The sequence below is a fragment of the Lycorma delicatula genome, chromosome 3 (assembly GCF_047948215.1).
Source record: "Lycorma delicatula isolate Av1 chromosome 3, ASM4794821v1, whole genome shotgun sequence".
Classification (NCBI taxonomy): Eukaryota; Metazoa; Arthropoda; class Insecta; order Hemiptera; family Fulgoridae; genus Lycorma; species Lycorma delicatula.
Window position 1 is genome coordinate 103835355 of NC_134457.1, and position 21022 is coordinate 103856376.

General features: G+C 30.9%; 1 protein-coding gene and 1 long non-coding RNA gene across 2 annotated transcripts in view; one reads left to right on the forward strand and one right to left on the reverse strand.

The window, feature by feature from the left end:
• Window positions 1–9448, forward strand: part of LOC142320943 (uncharacterized) — a 382023-nt gene extending 372575 nt beyond the window's left edge. Inside the window, exon 5 of the long non-coding RNA XR_012755520.1 lies at window positions 9222–9448. This is a non-coding gene — a long non-coding RNA (uncharacterized LOC142320943). The remainder of the gene's footprint in view (window positions 1–9221) is intronic.
• LOC142320942 (zwei Ig domain protein zig-8-like) overlaps window positions 1–21022 on the reverse strand; it is a 761401-nt gene that overhangs the window by 349792 nt on the left and 390587 nt on the right. The gene's annotated exons all lie outside the window — the stretch shown is intronic.

Consider the following 21022-nt stretch of genomic DNA (forward strand, 5'->3'; position numbering starts at 1 on the left):
GGAACCCGAAGACAGGGCTTGTTTGTGGTCATACGATCTGACTCAAGCCGACTTGTTCTTTTGGGATTTTGGTATGTACCTCAGCTACCTACTGATATACCCGATTTCCGCCACAGGATCGAAACAGTTATCGCTTCTATTATTCCAAACATGCTGGATAAAGTACTGGAGAAACTCTATAATCAATTGGATGTGTGCCGCATGACGATAGGTGTTCATATTAAACTCTGCCGAGGCATTTGCTTTGGTTGCATCCTGACAGAGGCCAAATTGATTATTGTGTTATTTTATAAAGTTTAGAGGGTCTAAAAGACCCTAAAAGGCCCCGATGGCCTATACGGGCTAGGAACGGAGGAGGTAGTGTGGCGGTCAGGATTGTCACAAGGCGGCTGAGGATGTTCCCTTACGCGGCTGAGGATGTTCACATTAAACCCTTGTAGAGAAAACCTGCAAGTTACACTTTCATTTTATTTGAGATTCATTACTGTAGATTAAAATTAAGAGATATTAAATAGCTTAATTACCCTGATATTCTTTTTTTATAACCTTTAGAATAATGAGGGTCAGTACGGTTAAATGGTAATTAGATAAGACATATAGAGGTCCAAGACAAGGTCCACCACTAACAGTCAGATTGAAATGTTGGACAACCAGTCCACCTAAAGAAAGCTGAAGCAGATAAATGTGAAGAATACAGAACAATTAGCTTAACTACACATGCATCAAAAATTTTAAATAGAATTCTCTACAGAGTAATTGAGAGGAGAGTGGAAGAAGTATTAGAAGACCAATTTGGTTTCAAGAAAAATATACGGACAAGGAAAGCAATTTTAGCGCTCAGATTATTAGTAGAAGGAAGATTAAAAAAAAAACGAACATACATTACATTTATAGAATTAGAATAGACATTTGATAACTGACTGGAATAAAATGTTCAGCATTAGGGTTCAAGTATAGAAATAGAACACTCGCTAACATTTACAGGAACTAAACTGCAATAGTAATAATCGAAGAACATAAGAAAGAAGCCGTATTAAAAAACGGAATCCAATAAGGATATTCCCTATCCCCATTACTTTTTAATTTTTACATAGAACTAACCGTTAATGATGTTAAAGAACAATTTAGATCCGAAGTTACAGTGCAAGGTGAAACGATAAAGAAAAAAAAATTAGAAAAAACAGTGATTGGCATGGATGAAGTTCTACGCAAGAACTACTACATGAAAATAAACAAGAAATAAAGGAAAGTAATGAATTGTAGTAGAAATAAAGCAGATGGGCAACTGAATATAAAAATGGGACGAGAAAAGATTATGGAGGTAAGAAAGTGTTCTTATTCGGGAAATAGAATTACTAGAAAATTAAATCTAAATCACTACCATCTAAATTATTAGATGGATGAATCCGGAGCGTTGTAAAATCCCGAATAGCACAGGCGAAAAGAGCTTTCTTTCAAAAATATAATTTGCTTCAATCAAAAATTAATCTAACATCAAGAAAGCATTTTTAAAAGTACATATTAATCGGGTAACTTTATATGGTAGTGAAACTTTGTGTACCTGAGAAGAGAAGATTAGAAGCTTTTGAGAATTGTTGCTATAGGAGAATGTTAAAAAATAGATGTGTGGATAAAGTGGCAATGAAAAGATACATGAAGAGAAACATTTGAAAATGTATAACTAAAAGAAGAGACAAACTTATAGGCCACATCTTAAGTCATCTTGGAATACTCTTTTTAATATTGGAGGGATAGGTAAAGGGGGTAAATTGTGAAGGCAGGTAACATTTGGAATGTGTAAAACCAATTATTAGGGATGTAGGATGTATGGGGTATACAGAAATGAAACGACTAGCACTAGATAGGAAATCTTGGGAAGCTGTATCAAACCAGTCAAATGGCTGAAAACAAAAAGAATTTATATATCTTATTAATAATAAAAATGGTTTTAATTCAACTATTATTTTATATTTTTACATAGATTTCCCAATAATTATTGTACAAGTAAGCCTGCTGTATGCATTTTCTGTTTCCTTCTTCACGTACCAAGAAATCAGTCATGTACACGTTAAAATATTATTCGTATATACAATTCTCATTAAGAAAGAACTGAAAATAATACTTATTCTTCAATTTTATAACCTACTTTACGATAAAAAAATTAATAAATTTCTTTTTTATGGGTTTTACTAATTTTAAACTTATTAACTTCTAATTTTTTTCAGTTTTAAATCGTTAGTTTTAGCCTCATCATTCTCGTGTATTATTATTTAACATTATGAAATGGAAGTTTTATTTATAGCTATTTTTTTTTTATTATGATGTAATATTTATCTCGTAACCTCACCATATAGAGACTAGAACAGAAGTATATATTATTACCACTGTCTAATATTAATACAATATTCAAATCAGCAACCCACGAGACGTGCTTTTTTACCACGTATCTCATTCAATTATTTATACAAATATATAACCATTTCCTTATGAATTACATCAATTTATGCCTCAAGTATATTCCTTGTGGTATATTTTTACTATAATTGTATTACAAATATGTTTCAGAAAATTTAATCGGGTATTGTAACATTACATCAGAATTGCAAGAATAGAAACTGCATAATTTTTACTTTTCCAAGTAAATAAAATATATGACTAAAATATAACTACGTGATAAGTATACAATACTGAATGTACTAACGCATATGGAAATTAAAAAATTATTAGAAAATACGTGTTCATAAGAAAATGGAATGAAAAAAATAGTCGTCTTCTCATTATAAAATGTTCGAATCAAAAACTCTCCTGAACACAACATAAATAAAAAAATATATATTTGTCTGTTATTTTTACATATAATATTGTATTATTAATTTCAAACTTTATTGAGTTATACAAATTCAGAAAATGTATTATTTTACTGGTCTTAGGTTCATGGGCTAATTAAAAAGATGCTCAATGAATTACAATTTAATTAACAGAATACGTGTTTATACTTCTCTTTAAATAATATAAATTCTATTATTTTATGATTTCATGGTGCAAAAGTAGATATCATTTATCTCTATAAATAAAATCAACTGCAATCTGTCGTAATACTCGTACCATGGTCCATCGATTGCCTCTGATGAAAAAAAAACAAATCATTCATAATATATTCATAGTTATCTAGAAACTCCTCAACTGAATTGAATCAATATGTAAAAGATATTTTTTTAGTATAGTTAGAGTTATAATAGCCCAATTGCTTGTATGGATGTAACGAATGAAAAGAACTTGAGGTATAACAAGCATCCGTCATTGTTACTTTGGGTAAAAAAACCGATGTTCACTACACAGCCGGTCCCTGTGGTGAACCAAGTGAAGGTGTCAAATAGAAATGAATATCACCTACATTTCAATAGACTTGGCGATTTGATATGTAATCTTATATTCGCTCAGTAAAGAAGGAAACGAGAAAATATTTCATTCTTTTCTTACCTAGTAAGCTAATTTTGAAAAGTTGTTATTCTGCACTTAACCATGTCGTTTAAATGTGACTTACTTATGATAAGTCATTCCAAAAACTTAACAGTTAGGAAATTAAGATGCACTTATTGAACAAAATTTAATTATTATTTTCCTTTTACATTTATTTTCAAGTCTCTCAGTAACAAATAAGTAAATAAGATGTATAACCAGCTCTTTCATATTTTCAAAATGTGTAAATAAATTATTTAATTTATAGAAATATCTAGTTAACGATAAATAGTTTTTCCTGGTAACCATTCATTTTTCTTAGTTAATCTAACAAGAAATACAACAAGGTAGAGTTTCTTGATTGCAAAGACAAAAATGATAAATTTTAATAAAAGGGATTTTTTTTTTTTTTATTTAAAATATTATTCATTGAACTGGTTGAAATATCGTCCAAAAATTATTATTTGTATATTAAATACGTCTGTATTTTAATATCTGAATAAACTGGAAAAAGGTATTTTCTATAAAACAGTTTACGAAACTTTTTATTTTAAATTTTAACTAGATGACCATATTGTTAATTAAACATCATCATGCATATAATGTATACTATTAACTGACAACTGAATAACATTCAAACTACTATAAAACACATATGCTTAACTGGGATTTTATAATAATAATAATAAAGAAAGGGAGAGAAATAGTAAAATATTGCAAAGAAAACGTAAATTTATTCTAAAAATATCTCGATAATTTAAAACTTAATCAGGCTTTTTTTTTCCACTCTACTCCCCTGGGCCGGTCCGACTGGTTGGTATTGCGCAACCCAGGAGAGTGTCTGGTAAACTCTAACGAGTCTCCCCGCCTACCGGCTGAACGTCCGGCATGGCAGGTCGGTTCGCCGGTGTCAGCTCTTTTGAGTGATTTTCTGTTTGCCCATTTGGTAACCACGACAAACCTCGAATAGCCGTAACGTGGCACCGGATCTTTTCTTACTCATCTTCTTCATCAGAACCTATCTAAACTCTTGGAGTCCTCAGTGGGTCATTGAGAACGACATACCTCAGCGTGCCGTCTCTCACCACTGAGGCTGTCCACCCTACCCTATTCTACACTAGTAACCTAGTCGCCTTTCATCTATATCCTTCTCTGTTAATACTGCTACTATAAATTCCGTAACCTTCTTCCAGTTTATTTCGCTCCTCAACATGTACTCTAGGACCTCTGCTGGGCTCATACCTATTATGCAACAGTTCCTCCTTTTAATTGCCCACCTCTCGCAGCAGAAAAATGTGTGTTCTGCATTGTCAATTCTCTCGCAGTATATACATTCTGGACCTGACTTTCTTCCAACACGATGGAGGAAGGCCAGGTCCAGAATGTATGTACTGTGAGAGAATTGACAATGTGAGAGAATTGACAAACTTAATCAGGCTGTCCCCACGTTAATGCACGTCTCCTTTATAGGTGGAGCAGATAAAACTTATCTCATGTATGATAAAACAGGATAAATCTTAAAGCTACCATTATTATCTTTCCCTATGAAAAAAAAGAGAAAGGATGTAACTTTTTAATATTCTGATAATTTCATACATTCACAATAGAATCTTTCTTTAATTTGAAATTAATTACACTGCCCAACAACACAAATGATTCCAGCTCAAAAATAGCTTATTCTAATGTATTTATATCTGCTCAATTCAAAGGTTACCATAAAAATAACCAATTAGCTCTTGCTTTGGAGATAAAATGTCATATCTTTATCCGATCTAAATTTTTAGTTTGGGGGTAATTTTGATTTTGGCGTTTTTACACCTGTTAAATGACAAAACACAACGTTCGCTAGCTGTTTGTAGGTTATATACGTTATTACTGTTGCTATGACTGAGGTTTTTATTTTTTCTGTTGTAATTAGTGCAGAATTTCTGGTTTAAGAGTAGGGTGGTTTTGAAGTAAAAAATTTGTTAAATCATAATTCCACGAAAATATGTAAATTCAGTGAATAATTTTTGTTTCATTTGAGGTGAAATAACATTTTCGTCATAGAAACGCAATCTCACGCCTCTAGTGAAGACTCCCTATCAGTAATATTTTGTTATGAAGGAAGGGGACCAGAATAACTCATGAGTTTCCGATATATGTTGCAACTCTTCTTCAGTTATACTACGAGAATGAATGAAAAAAACAAAACATGATCTATGGCTTTTGCTGTGCCAATGCTGCAATTTTCATCAATTAAGTACTCTTAGAATGTAATTGTCATTAAAAAAAATATCAGATGGACTTTCTATGTTGGTGGTATATCTAATTAATATTTATCGTTTTAATCCATTAAAATAAAATACTTTCACCGGTTGTATATTACAGAAACCAGTGCTAATAACTTTTTTTCATATTCGTTTATCTCAACCAAAAATTAGTAAGATTTGGCTCATGAAGTGGAGGAAACATTCCAAAAAATGTTTTTGGTTGGGAAGTTTTATTACCAGAAGAAGTTGATATAGATCTTATGTCGATGTTTAATAATGAATTTTTTGCTTCACTATCGATAAATTAATTATAATCAACCAAATTTCTGTAATTGTGCTGTCTTAAGCGTATCGTTTCCACAAATAAATTTTTTTTTCTCAATTTTTCCTCAGTTTCTACTGATAATGAATGTCTCCTAACAACGTTGGGCTATAGCTGTTTTCTCTGATCTTTAATATTTATAATTATCCAATAATGTTCCTTTATTATTCGAGTAATTTCAATATTTCTTTTAATAGATGTTACTATGTTAACGTTATAATTATAATTTTTTTTTAAATAGTTCGTCCCTTGTTGCTATTCGGAAACAATATAAAATTTGGATCCATACTATTTTTCATCCTCCCTCCATATTGGTAAAAGTAAGATTGTTTTGCAGCGATTATAAAATTTTTATCCGAATTTTTTCTCTATGCTCTCAATAGACTTTCAATATAATTGAACTCGGTTGTATATTTTAATAAAATTTATTTCTCATTCATAAATCTGCAGTTCAAACGTGATCCCACTTCCATGTAAACCCTTGCGTATAATGAAGAGGACTAGAGGTGATGTATCCATCAGTGCGCTTGTTTTTTTGCGTTCGATATATAGAAATCTTTACTTTCTTTGCGAATTAAATTTAGGTCCAAAAATGTTTATATCTTTGTCTTTTTAATTTCAGTATCATAAATATAAATTAATATTTTCGTTGGTTCAGTTCGATTATTAAAAAAAAATTTATATATACATGAAATTATCAGAAACAGTAAAAATAGCTTCCTCGTATTTAAACAAAAGTCATGGAAATGTAAACAATTTTTTCATATTTTTTTTCTTTTCTAAGTTATTAATGAAATTTCTTTGAACTCCAACAGGCGTTACTTTGCGTTATATCTATTTTTTATATAAATCGTCGGTTTATGGCTTCAATCGAAAGACAAAGCAACAGATATGGTAGTGAAAAAGACCGAAGTAAAAAAAAAATAAACATTGAAAACGTCAATGTTTACTATCAAGTGCACACTAAATGAGTTAGTCGACATTAAATGCATTGTATTCAAATAGTTTCTTCTAGTGTTACGGTGAGCTCATACTTTTATGCGATTTGAAAATCATAAAAAAATATGTGTTGCGGAAAAAACCAGAAAAACGGTATATAAACCGAACCTGGCAGTTGTAAAAAACTTCGTTATAACTCATTCCTACAATGAAAAATTAATTGCAAACAACATTGTACTTGTTTCAGACATTCTGCATTCTTCTCATCTACTATCCTATGAGTTTCATTTGTTCTTGAAAATGCAATTGATGTTGAAAATCAGAAAATATTCCAACTCAATCACCCGTAATACTGGATGGTCAGTTCAGGAAAGAAAAGAATTTCACCGGTAATCTTTTATGGAAATATGTTTTTTTTTCAAATAGTAAAAAGAGATTTTTTCAAATAGATGGTGTCCTTTTCGTTTATATATTTTTTACAACTAGTACATGAAATTTCTGATATCAATGCTTATGTCTACCAAAACAAAAATATAGCATTCTACATATGTTGGATTTTTCTCCAACACATCAGCAATAAATAGTATTTCAATTTAATAAATAATTTGATTGAAAAATGATTTTGATATTTTATCAAAATTTACGAGTGACTTAGGAAATATGATTATAATTTCTCAAATATATTTTAATGCTTATATACTTAATATGTGTTAATTATATAAATTAGTATTAAAACTGTAAATTAATCCTCCTAATTAAAAATTATTAATTATTTTAAAATACATGTATAACTATTTCCTTTAAAACATATAAGTGGTTACTAGTATAACTATTTTTAATATTAAATTTTCCCAGAACTTTTCAATGAATTATTAAATTGGTTTCCAAATTACTACTGAGATGAATCAACATTTTATTTGAGAATCAATAACGAGCATTCATTTATTTTCACATCTTTGCTGTTATTCCTTACTAGTATGTTGGCATCATTAAGGACAACCAGTCGATCAAATCACATCAAATTCTTCTTGCTTAAAACGTAAAAACTATCAAAATCGCTGTAACGTAAAAATATGTTTCCTACAGAAGAATTTGTGAGTAAGTGTGCGCGCATGTTTACAAAGATACAATATTTCCCAGATGCGCAAAGACAATAATGTATAAGTTTTTAAATAATTATTTCAAGTATCAATTTAAAATTTCTTTATAAATCTGATAAAACATATTATATATTTCTTAGAATATTCATTAAAAATTACAGAAGTAAAATTTTAGCTTCAATAATTAATTTTTTTGTCTAAGCTTATGCTTTTTTTTTTTCTAAAAAAAAAATTGATTTCATTTTTATTTTTTTAATAAAATTAGAGAAACTTACGGCTGAAAGAACTTTTTGAATCCATTTAAACGTAACTAATTTATTAAATTGCAAATTTAATTCTACTTATTTTTACATTTGTAATATTTATAAATCTATTCCCTTTTTATTATTTGAATTTAAAAATACCTCAATATACATGGAACTGATTCTAGATAATTTTCCATTCCTAAATCGTATATTAAAATATTCCATTGCTGAAAATGTAGACTGTGTGTTTGATACCAGTTATGTGTAAGTAATATAATATTGTTAAAAAAAAATTCAAGTGTAATGTGTTAAAAATGAATAGAATCCTAACAATAAAACTGATAAAATATGACAAAATAATTTTTGTCAATTTTTTTTTTTTAATTTTTTTTTTTTAGTTTTGTTCAGTACATATAGGTAGGTTTACAAATAATAAATAAAAATAATTTTTATTATAAGAAACAAGGGAGAAGAAAAGCTATATAAATTCTACTTACGGGGTTGTAGATCCAAATGGATACAGGAAAAATATTTAACCAGTTTTTTTTTTTTTTTTAACTAGAATTTATCTAGTACTGTTAACAGGGCGTAAAAAAGGATTATAATTATTTACGATTTCGACAAATTTTATTATTTTATAATATTGTTAATCTTGTATAATATGATAAGATTAATATTCAAACGATACATTTTTGTATAAATTTAATTTAAACCATGTGGTCTTTTTTTCTTTTCTTCCGTTCTTTACAGTACCAATTGTGAATTTTTTTTCAAATAATTTCAGGTGACCCAATGTAAATTTATTCAAATGTCTATTGATAATAAGTTTCTTAAATAGTATTCAAATGTATTTTCTTTTTTAATTTTTCGTAAATTATCATCTTTTTTTTTAATATTATTATAGATATTCATAATGTGCTGGCCTCGGTGACGCGAGTGGCAGCGTCTCGGCCTTTCATCCGGTGGTCCCGAGTTCAAATCCTAGTCAGGCATGGCATTTTTACACACTACAAAAATTTTCATTCATCTAATCCTCTGAAACAATATCTAACTGTGGTACCGGAGTTTAAAAAAAATAAAGATATTAATAATGTTATGACGGAATCCTAAGACAAATATATATTACATAAGATATCCAGTATCTTTCATTTTATATCCGAGTAGAGGTAAGTTATTTAATATCTTAATTTAGAGGTAAAATATTTGGTGTTTTTCTTTCAGAATTTTTTTTTACCTTTTGTGTCATATTTTATTTAATGTAAATCATTTTACACCTATCAACACTCATAAATTAATGTTAATCTTTAATTATCAATTTCATGAAAATTTATGAAGGCGTTCTATAGCCAAAAAGCCACAAACGTTTCTTTAAGTGCATTACCCTATTGTTATAACAGTCGAGTAAAAGAAAACAGTTGTTTAAAATGAAGTAACCAGTGAATTTTTTTGGAATTAGAAATAAATATTTAATTTGTTAATTTCTTTGTATTCTTTTCGCATTCTAAAATATTTTAGTTTTGTTTCTACATTGTTGAAGATAAATTGTTTAAGAAAAATTGTTTTAACTATATGACACATATTTCTAAAAATTAATTTTATTTTCGTATACTAGACATAAAATTATCATTGTTTGCTCAGTACGCTTAGATCTTTCACAACTGTCAATTAACTGCTGACAATATGTCAATATTCATTTAGAAGCTGTAATAATAATTACTTTGTGTATGTTAATAACAGTGTTGTTTCATAGATTTAATTGATAATTTTCTTAAATCATTATGATGTAATAGGTATTACGTAGTGAAATGATTATTTATCTTCATAAATGACATATATTCTAGAACTAATAGCGAATAAAAATGTTTTACAACTATTTGATCACCGATCATATCTTCTATTAATGTATTATAAAATAAATTGTTTTTAAATTAAATTCTTCCTTTCGTTGTTTGATTGAGAAGAAGATACCTTTCGATGTAGCGCTGAAGTGCGCTGATGAAGTGGATGTAGCTACAAGATGCTTAACCGCTGTCATCCAGGAGGCGGCATGCCGCTCTACTCCGTTGGAGGTAAACGGAATACAACAAGGTACGAACTAACCCAAGGAAATTATGGTCTTACAATTGTTAGAACAAACAGAAAGTTTAGAAGGAGATTGCAACAGTTTGGGAGGCCTGATGACAGGGCGGCAATGAACAGGACGTCCGCAGATTGGAGGTACTAATAAATATGCACGATAATAAATCATTTAAAAAATATGCTGAAAGTCTATCTCCCTTGAAGTAAAAGTCTGTCTCGTTCCCACCGTTAAAGACAGCTAATGGTTGGGCCAGTAATGACAACCAAAAGACCGAGATGTTTGTTCAGCACTTAGTGTTCCAGTCCAATGAGATGCAAGAATGCATCGAGGAGAAAATTCGTGACTTCTTAAACAGCCCAATTCATTTATGTCTCCCTTCGAGGCACTTCTCGGAGGAGGCAATAACACAATACGTGAAGAGGATTGAGAGCATACGAAAGGCTACAGGGTTTTACTGCATTGCTCATAAAATGATAACTTCACTACCGTCTAGAGCTATTTCTTTCATACAGGAACTGATTAATGCTATCCTTAGGACAACTCAGTACCCATCAGAATGGAAAATACTGCAGGCAACGGTGATATTAAAACTTAGAAAACTATGGCAGAAAGTGTCTTCATACAGGCTTATTAGCGTACACCGATTTCATCAAAATGTTTGAGAAATTGTTCCTGCGCAGATCATGCCCAGTGTTAGAAAGTGAAGGAGTAATATACCCGACAACCATTTCGGCTTTAGAGGTGGTCATTCAACCGTGGAACAAGCCCATAGAGTTAATGGTGTTAACGTCAGGTGTCTAAAAGAGAAAAAGTATTGTTCGCCGACCTTTCTGGATGTAGAACAAGGATTTAACAATGTTTGGCTCCCAGGTTTTGTATTCAAATTAAAATTCTGCCTGCCACAGCGTTACTATTTAATCCTACTCAGCTGTCTGGATAGTTGGTTCTGACGAGTTTACTAGAGATGTCTAATTTTTTTGACAACTCAGGAGTTCCACAGATCAATCCTGGGACCGGTTCTATTCCTGGTATACTCAGCTGACCTATCTAATACACACTTGCAACATATACACATGACACGGAAATCTTTGCGGTTGACAATAGCCCATACATAGCCTCGGAGAAATTACAATTTGCATTGTATACCATCAGCGTTTGGCTGTGTAAGTGGAGAATAAAGGTAAATTAAACAAAGTTCAGCCACCTAACGTTCATGATGAGAAGAAAAGATTTCTTCGAAGTTCATTTAAACTGTGTCGAAATATCTAATGCGAGGTAAGGTACCTGGACTTTTGCCTTGACTGCCGTTTAACTTTGAGGGATCATGTAAGGGAGAAAAGGAAGTTGTATGGAATTAAGTTTAAAACGATGTACTAGATAATGGGTAAGGGATCACAACTTTCTTTATCCAACATCATTCTGCTTTACAAGGCTTTCTTGAAACCGGTATGGACGTACGAAATTGAACTCTGGGGCACAACTGAAAACAGCAATGTGGAGATCATTCAATGGTTCCAGAATAAAATACTACGGAACAACCTACGTGCCATGGATAGTCTGTCATACTACTTACTACTTACACCTTCAATATAGAAGCTTATTGTAAATAAAGGAATTCAGCAAAAAAAATTCATCGTTCAGTTTTGCAGACATTCATTAACTCCTATTATCATTACTTTTGTTTTCCTAACCTTAATTTTTTATTGGATTATTTATTTATGTTACGTCATATTGTTTTCTAATTTAAAAATCTGAATTGAAGATAATTTTCTTCATTGCTAAAAATAGTCAGAACCTGCAAAATTTACATAATTGTTTCTCCTTCTTTTTGCCCTGATTTCTTCATCTATTTTAAAGCAATTTTGAAGCAGGTTTGATTACAAGAACCATAATTTCAAAAATATTTTGGTATACATGATGTTGAAAGTACTCACTCATATTTTACATTCCCAGTGAATATAGTTAGAATAACATAATTAAAGGGGGTAGTATGGTGATCGTTTCAAAAATGGGGTATCAGGACTTTTGCTAATCATTACGTTTTAGGTCCAACTAGTACGTCTAGTTCAAAAACTATATATGTATTTATTTATAAGCGTAGGTATCTCTGTGGCGCTAATTTAACCTAAATATTACTAAATGTGAGACATTGATCATATTAATGTTCGTTTTTCAAAATTCGCTCAAGAGGTGAGAGGCATCGCTAAAAAACCAATTTCAATTTTCTTCAGGGCCAATTTTATTTAGAGATAACTTTACTAAAGCAAATTTGTTAAGCTTAAACTACATATGAATACTTTGAGAAAATTATTTTTTAAGTTTTCCCCCATATCCAAAAAAATAACATTCTTTTTTTTTGTTGTTTGGTTTTAATTGTTAATTTTTATTGAAAAAAAATGATTTCCTTTTTCACTTTAAGGGCAATTAAAATTTATTAATTTTGGCCCGCACGAGTGTAACATACCCCGGACCAATAAGTAGCAATATTTTTCATTTCAAAAATAAACCTTATACTTTGTTTTTTTCAATATTTTCAAAAAAATTCTCTTTTTAAACTAATATTTTATTTTTGTTAAGGATCACTTCTTTACTAAAGAGTTTTAGTAGTGTTCCCATAGAGGAAGGGAGCACCCAAAACAAAATTTTTATATTTGGAATCTCTTTATATTTTATATTTAATCATTAATTTAGTAATCCTTATCATCAATAAAAAAAAAACTCATTGATATTGGTGCTTCAAAATGAAGTTATTTTTTTATTTATCTCAATTCATATTTAGTTTCGTTATAGAAACCAAAAGTAAATTTCTTTACAATAAGTAAGTGTAAAGAAGTTTTCTTGAAACACCTTAATTAAATACATTCAAAAAATATCAATACCAAATTAAAGATAGCTTAAAATATGCAATAATAAAGTCCACACAATTATTATAATCGCGTCCACGCTATTATAATCCTTAAAAAGGATTCGTGTAGTAATATGGAAAAAACACAAGGTTAAAGAAAAATTACCATATAAAAGATGACACTAAAAACATAAACAAATACTTTAACATAAATCACAATATAAAAAATGACACTAAAATTATAAACAATCCTAAATATATACTTTAACATAAATCATAAATAATTTTTAAAAACCTTAGATGATCGAAAACTTAAGTATATAAGCCTCTTCCTGATTATAACTATTAGGTCTAATACGTATATTCGCTTTAACTCTCTTCGTCATAAGAGGTTAACAGCTAGATTGTTCGCTTAAATTTGGTAATTAAACATTACTTTGTACTTGGTTGCCAATCGATTGACTTCATCTCCAACGATAACCAAAAATATTCATCGATTTCGGCGTTCTGAACGAACCAAAGCACCTACGTCATGCATCTCACAAATTTATTCTAGAAGAACTAAGTAATTTCAATGTTGCTGGACTTGCCGTAACCCAAAGTTAGATTCCCTATGCCCAAATCGGTTTTATAATCACTTTGTGCAATCCGATTTCAATTCCGATTTCCTGCAAATTAAATAGTACCTTAAACTTTATATCTATTTGTTTCCTTTCTTTTATAATTTGTACCTTCCATGTTAAACGACGATCTAGATGGATACCTAATTACCGTACACTCTTAGCTAGCAAGGACATAACCTGTATTTAAATGGATTCCTGGGAAGTTAAAAAAATTGAAAAATCTTTTTTTTTACCTTTACTAAAATATTTAATATGAAAATAAAAATAAGACTTTTAATGATTGGATTTCAAAGACTTTCCCGCGAAGTCAGAATTTTTTACAATGGGCAAAGCAACAACAGCGGTGCAAGATATTTTGTGATTTGACCGGCGTATCCGGGAAAGTCATAAAATACTTTTCCACTATATTTTTTTTGCTGCACATTTTCCTTAAGTCCTACATCTAGTTAAGTTATATACATTTAGCGTATTCTGGCATCATTAACTTTCACTCAATAATTAATTGGTTTACCCAAAACCTCTTTACTAGCTGGTTAATACTTTATTATTATTCATAATTATTGTTACTTTTTTTTACTATTTTTATTGTTACTTTATTGTTTACCTTGACCAAGCTGGACCTAGCCTTTCAAGCTGGACCTGGTTTTTTCACTGAAGCTTACTTATATGTACAATCATTAAACAATTACTGTAATGGTTATCTAAACTGAAGCATTCCTTTATTGTTGTTAAAAACGGCGTCACTTATAGTTTCCATAAACTGGTTATAACTTTTAATGAACATCTATTATTTTCATACAGCAGCGTTGGGATACCCAACACGTTTTACAGCCTTAACTGAAAATATTTTTACAGCGTTTATTTTCAGAACTCTGAATAAACATTTTTAATATCTCTGATATAAACAATATTAATAAATCTTTGAGGATTTCCATGGCTTATGCCATTTCACTTTATTGAAGTCCTTTTTAACATTTTAAAATATAACATGCACTTCTTTATTTCTGTAAAATTTTCTTCTAGCATTCTTAGCAACTCAATGGATATCCAGTTCATAACACGTAAAATTAATATTCGTCCTCCAAGAATGTGTGGTAGCAACTTTCTTTTTCATTCATAAGTTTCTGAGTTCAAATCCCGGTCAGTGTTGTCATTTTTCAGTATCTAAAAACACTTTCTATCATAAACTGATGGTATTGGACGTATGCTAATTCTTAATAAGAGAATAAATAAACAAAACTGAAACAGTTTATCTAAAGTATTTTTTTTTTAACATTTCCATCCTTGCCTAAGAAGACTTGGCAGACGTGTCGATAAAAATATATCATCTGTACTCTATCAAACTCTAAATAATTCAGCTGGCATTAGATAATCTAAAATATGTAACAGTTATAGAATGGCAATAAGGTTTTTAAATTTCTAATAATATTAATGAGATAATGTTTGAACCATTGAATATTTTACGTACCTTTTGTACTGATTTAAATAATTAATAAAATGTATTTTTATCTATTATATTTTAAAAAACCTATTGTTGGAATACTTTCAGAAAACTTAGAAAAATTAGGGGTAAGTATACATTTCGTTTAATGGATTTACAAGAACATCGCATTAATAATATATATGTACATTTTGTATTCAACAATTGAGGTACGTGATCTATTTTAAATACAATCCCTCGTTGGAATACTTTATTAAGACTTAGTAGTTAATGGGAGGAAGTACGTTACATACACTTAGTTCGTTACATCTTTGTTTGAAATTACTTTAATGTAATGTTGATATTTTTGCATCTAATATATTACAGCTTTTGATGAATTTTCTTGTTTATAAATTTTACACGCCGTTGTTATGAATGGTTAACATTTAAATAAAGTTAGATCTATACTCGTCTAGTGCTAGTTGTATGATACTGTTTGTAATTTAATTAATTAACTTTAAACAAAAATACAAGTACTAGAAATATTTAAAAGGGTATTTTGTGTATTAAAATATCATATGATAACATAATTTAATAACAATACTGAATGTCATTTGCAGAAACAAACAACAGTAAAATCTTTGTTTGATTTAAATGTTTTAGTAAAATAACAATAGTAGATAATTATCTTGGATAAATTATAAAATGAATTAATACGATAAAATGAATTTTTTAATAAAATTATTCAACTGTATTTTGTTTTAAAAGAATATTCCTTTTGGTTTATTCGATTTTTTCTTTATTAAATATAAAATCTACTTTTCACAATTAACCCTTTCAAAACACAAATGTAACTCAATTATTAAAATAATTGAATTAGCAAATTTGAAACACTAATTTTTTTATTAAAAATATTCAAAATAAGATATATATACTCCTTAATAGGAGAATTCCACGTTCGTGCAGTTACTTCTGCGCATACGGCTGCGGCGGGCAACGACATGGTACTTTGGTTTTATTCACTTACGTCAGCCAACGCGGTAATGGTTTTACTTACGAGCTCTTGTGGAGTACTGGGTTAGAAGTCTTGAACTGTCGGAACTGGTTGGAGGTTTGCTTTTCGGTTTCGCTGTTTGCAGCGGAGGCAGGAGACATGAACGTGAACAGTTTTTTGCCGGTATTGTGAGACGGGGAGTGTTCATCCCTCCTCAAGGTAAGAAAACCAGGTTGAGGGTGACTTGATGTGTTTTTGCTCTGCCGAAGTCTTTCGCAATTCATCATTAGTCAGTCATTTCGGCCCTTGACAGGGATCTTCCAATGAGAACTGGTATCGGAGCAATTACCGCTACATACGGAGTTCATTATAGCGGGTCAGGCGGTACATGTATCTTCGGCCCGGTATAAATCTGTGGGAGGCAGCTTACTAGGGGAACTCATTCAGGACCAACTCATTCAGGTGATCTGGGGCCTGCACCATCGTCTCTTCGCCTGCACCTTGTGGCATGTTTACTGGCACTTATGCTTTTTAACGGAATCCTCAACTTCAACACTTTCTAAAGTGGATAATTAACATAAAATCCTTCTCCAGGAGAGTCTTTGTCTTCAAAATGAAGCGAAGAAAGATTTTCGACTTTAGCGAAAAAGAAAAGTTGGATCGATGCAAGTTTCGAACGTAAATCAGTGCAGTAATACCAAAATACTACATAAAGGAAAGAAGGGGATAAAGGAGGAAAAAGGTTAATTCTTTTGTGATAGCTTGAGGCATCACAGAAATTGCAGGACGATCAGCAAAAACGTTAAAAAGACTGCTATAGCATTGTTTATTGAAACCCTCAACCATTTACAATAGTCATGGTTAGTAAAATCAAAGAAAATGGAACTATTGGACATTGACGTTACACCGAACAGTACTCTAAATACCTCGAAAAGGGTAGTCGTTTGCATCGATTTATCAACTGTATAGAGGAAAACGTCATCGAGGAACTGAATGAACAGGAACTTGTAGCGTGTAGACGATTGAAGACTCGACGGCAACGGAGAAGTTGTACCCTCCGCGTCGCATGTCTTGAAGTTCAAAAAGCCGAAGTATCGAGAAAAAAGTAAAGACCTGCTTTGACAGATTGGGAACGTGGTCCGTTGTTCCTGACTCAATTGCAGTGCTTTGGATATCAGAGATTGGAAATACTGCGGCGTTGTAATCGAAGCAGATCTGTGTTTGTAGCGAGCCGTTTCAGTTTTCATTGTTTTGTTTCTGGTTTTAATTTTCATGGAAATCATTTTGCAAGATTGTAGAATTATCCAATGTATAAGGAAGAAGTGGCAATTCAAGAGTTTTTGACTATTTAAAAGATGAGCTGCATCGAAACAAGGAAAACTGTCCAAGGTAGATCGCCGAAGGTAATGTTGCATGTGCAGGTTGCTGCGGTTCCTGTTACTTATTTCAAACCGACAGATGTAATAGCATAGCTAGCACCGATGTTAGCCAGTATGGTTGAACTAATTTGTACTGTTAATAAAAAAATTTGTAATCGTCCATCCAGAAAATAAAGCTCAATACTGGTAAAGAAAACAGCAGATATCATTATATAAAACAGTTCTTCTCTAAGGAGGGATAAGCCTTCCGCCAGTTCCAAGGTGAAGGAGAGTGAAACAAAAATACAGAGGAAGTCTGAAGTCAAACTATAAATTGAAGAAATCGCCATTCAGAGAAATTAGAAACAAATGATGAAGATATTAGAAAAATAAAATACTGGACGATCAATAATGGAGCCCCAAAAGCACAGATGCCTTTAAGCGAGAATTTTAGAGCCCCATGCATTTTAGCGGAGACCATGTAGATCGGTATCATCTGATGCTGACGACAAAATATCCTTCGTGATTTACTCTGAAGGATCGATAGATTACTTCTCGGCCTCAGACCCTGGAATTTTAGCTAGAGGCCGTGACAAGAATGGAGAAAAGAGTCAAAAAACAATGTGTAGGGTAAACCTAGGCTATAAAAAATAAGGAAGTAGGTAGTTTTTTTAACCTTTTGACGAATTTAATGGAAGGATGAGTTTTTAATAATTTTAAGACTTTAATCTGTTTTGTTAGACTTTTTTTGAGAAACTAAATGTATGTTTTTATGTGGCATGGGCTTTGTCATCTTGTGTTGTAACAATTAAATTTGTTTGAAAAAACAAGTCTTTTGGCAAGATTACTTGATGTCATACCAATGTGAAAAACATTTCTTTTTTTTCACTGAGACCAGGGCTGATGACCAAACCGGTGATGGCTCGCTTCGTTCGCCTTTCCCATCTAGACCCTAGAGGGTTCTACCTCTTAGACCACGCTGTGTTCATTAAACTCAAGCTTGTGAGGATAATAATCTATGTAAATAAAAATTTAAATATTCATTTTTTCAAAATCGTAAATCTCCAAAAGTTCTTCACCGATTGCTTTGAAATTTTCATACAACGTTGCATTCAAATACGCGCATATTTTTATATACTTATTTATATACCTAAGACGTGTCACCTGTGATAGGTAAAAACATGCCTTTTTAAAAACAGCGCTATCTGTTGGACATAAAAGGTATAAAAAGTATAGCAACACGCTATACTAATTATTTTAAATTCCATTTCGATATTTCCGATATGTGTGTCCGTTATAGACTAAAAAACTACTGAACCGATTTACGCACGGAGAAAAGGGAGAAAGGGAAAATTGGAAAAGGTTAAAGGGAAGAAGGGGATAAAGAAAAAAGAAAAAAGGGAAAACAGGAAAAAGGGAATGGGAAGGAGAAATGAGAAAAAATAAAAGGAGAAAGGGGGAAAAGGAATGGGAAATGCAAATTAGGAAGGAGAAAGGGGGACGAAAGCAGGAAATGGGGAAATGGAATATGATAAAATGAAAATCGTGGAAAGGAAAGGGGCAAATTGAAAACGGAAAAGGGAGAAAGAGAAAGGTTAAATTTTGTGAAGTTTCGTAATGTTCATATTGTTAATGTTTTATCAAACTTTCAATTGTGTTCATTTAATACAAATATGTATTCAAACCTAGCAATAGCGAAGCATTACCAGGTCTTCTAGTGATAAATAAATATTAAAGCTTGTTCTATTTATTAAAAATATCAGTGTGATGTAATTTCTTCAGCGTAACAGTTCGGTCAGTATAGGTCCCAAAACATTGAGTGATCTAAGAATAAGGGTTTAAAAATAGTCGGACTCCAACTTAAAAATAAAATTTATAACTGATTAACTCTATGAAATACGGGTAAATGTGTATTTTTCCCGGTTAAGAGCGTTGCACGATAAATACCATTAAGAGGTGATCGTACTTCATTTTTTTTTAAATTCTTTAATTACTTTTATTTTGTGTTTCTTAGCCAAGGAACAGAAGCTAGGTGCAGCCACTCGCGTCCGCACGTATAATAATATAGTAGCTGTGTTGGTTTAGTCTTCACGCTGAACTCCGTTGGACCCCTTAAATCGAAATTTTAAAAAATCCGAAAATGGTTTTTAGATGTTTATCTGAAGAGTATTTGCAAATGAAGAGTACTCAAATGAAGAGTATTTGCAAACCCCAATCTAGTGAATATCTCGTTTAGTGTAGTAGGAAATGGGAACAAGTTTCAATAATTGTTCAAATTTATTTTACCTATCTTTATCCCTTTCAAGGCCGAATTACAAAACATCTAGAAATTGGCTTTAAGATAGAAATTGATTTTTATATATTTACATGAAAATTATATACACCAAAAATCAAGTTAATATCTTCATTTATTACCGAGAAATTAAATATAGCCGGGTTAAAAAAAAAAAAATGTATAATACGATTTAAATCTTTAAACTCGGATTTTCAAAAGTCTAGAAATTAGTTTTTATATATTTCCATGAAAATTACGCACACAAAAAAAGGTTGTTATCCATTCTAGTATATTACTAGAAATAAAAACAATTCAATTTCATTGTTGCTCCATTATAACCATTTAAAATTAATTTCGAAAATTTCCTACCCATTTTAAAATCGTTTGGCGGGTGGGACTCTTCCATTGCTTCCCATATTAAAACAACGCCTAAACTTACGTTGTGTTATAGTAGCTGCATCAACATTTAAAAAAAATCTGATCTGAACAACACATGACTTTGTTGTACGCCTATTAGATTACATGTTCACGTTTTTTATAAATAAGTGCATCAAATTTTATTTCAATAAAACGCTGAATTTTTTTCATTTTTTTATGTTATTGAATTATTATTATTCATCGCAAAAGTTGCTTTACAATGAGAGGTTAATAATTCATTAATAAATTAATATATTTAAATTTAAAAAAAAAAGGATATGTCTGATTCGTAGCGATGTGCCTTCCTCTTAGATCCAAATATTTCATTAATTAAAATTTTATTTGGCTATAACTCTTGAACCAATGGAAATAAGTACCACTTATGATATATCGTTGAAAAGCTCTCAATGAGGGCTTATTACTGTAGTTAAGAAAAAGTTCAAAATCCAGTTTTGTTTTTGGATTTTGGGCTTTTTTGGACACTATAAGTCCAGTCGATCGCAATCAAAAGAGAAGGTGCACAACTAGGTGTTACATCACCTAGATCCAAAATCATTCAGGTGTTACAGTCCTAAATCCAAAATTTCAACATCCTACGACTAATCGTTTTTGAGTTATGCGAGATATATAAGTTCGTACATACATACGTACGTACAGACGTCACGCCGAAACTAGTAAAAATGAATTCAGGGA